This window comes from Hypanus sabinus, unplaced genomic scaffold, assembly GCF_030144855.1.
Source record: "Hypanus sabinus isolate sHypSab1 unplaced genomic scaffold, sHypSab1.hap1 scaffold_193, whole genome shotgun sequence".
Taxonomy (NCBI): domain Eukaryota; kingdom Metazoa; phylum Chordata; class Chondrichthyes; order Myliobatiformes; family Dasyatidae; genus Hypanus; species Hypanus sabinus.
In genome coordinates this window covers 497,183-497,741 of record NW_026780025.1, presented here as the reverse complement: position 1 = coordinate 497,741, position 559 = coordinate 497,183, and positions in this window count along the sequence as shown.

Sequence of the window (559 nt, the reverse complement as noted above, 5' to 3'; positions counted from 1 at the left end):
AGTACATTAACCGTAACACCAAGAATTTTTCAGAAAAATGCTTACATTCCACTCACACCACATTCTCCAGTTCCCCATTTTCCATCTGTTTATCCTTTTCTGAACCCATACTGACTCTGCTAACGCTGGTCTTGCAGTCCAACCAGCCCCGTGGGTGTGGATGTGGGGTCTGGGTCTGTGTGTCCCTGCATGTACGACAATATGTATAGAATGCAATGGAAAGATTGACTGTATGTGGTTCACTTTAACAGTTGTATTAGAAACGTGTATCTGAATTCTGGGCTTATTGTTGGACTGAATAGCTCTACTCTCTGAAACTGTGGAACTGATGAGCAGTCGGTCTGTCGCTGCTCTGTAACACATCATATGTACCTTGTCCCCGGACAGGAGGTAACATCGGATTCATCGGATTCGAATGAAGCTTTTCCCTGTGGGTAGGAGAAGGAAACTGAGTCAATGAAGGAGAGCTAAATGTCAGACGGCTGTGTGGATCGGCCAGTGCAGACAGAGCAGTATCAATCTGTCTGTCTGTCATTCCTTCTTCTCTCTCTCTCTCTCT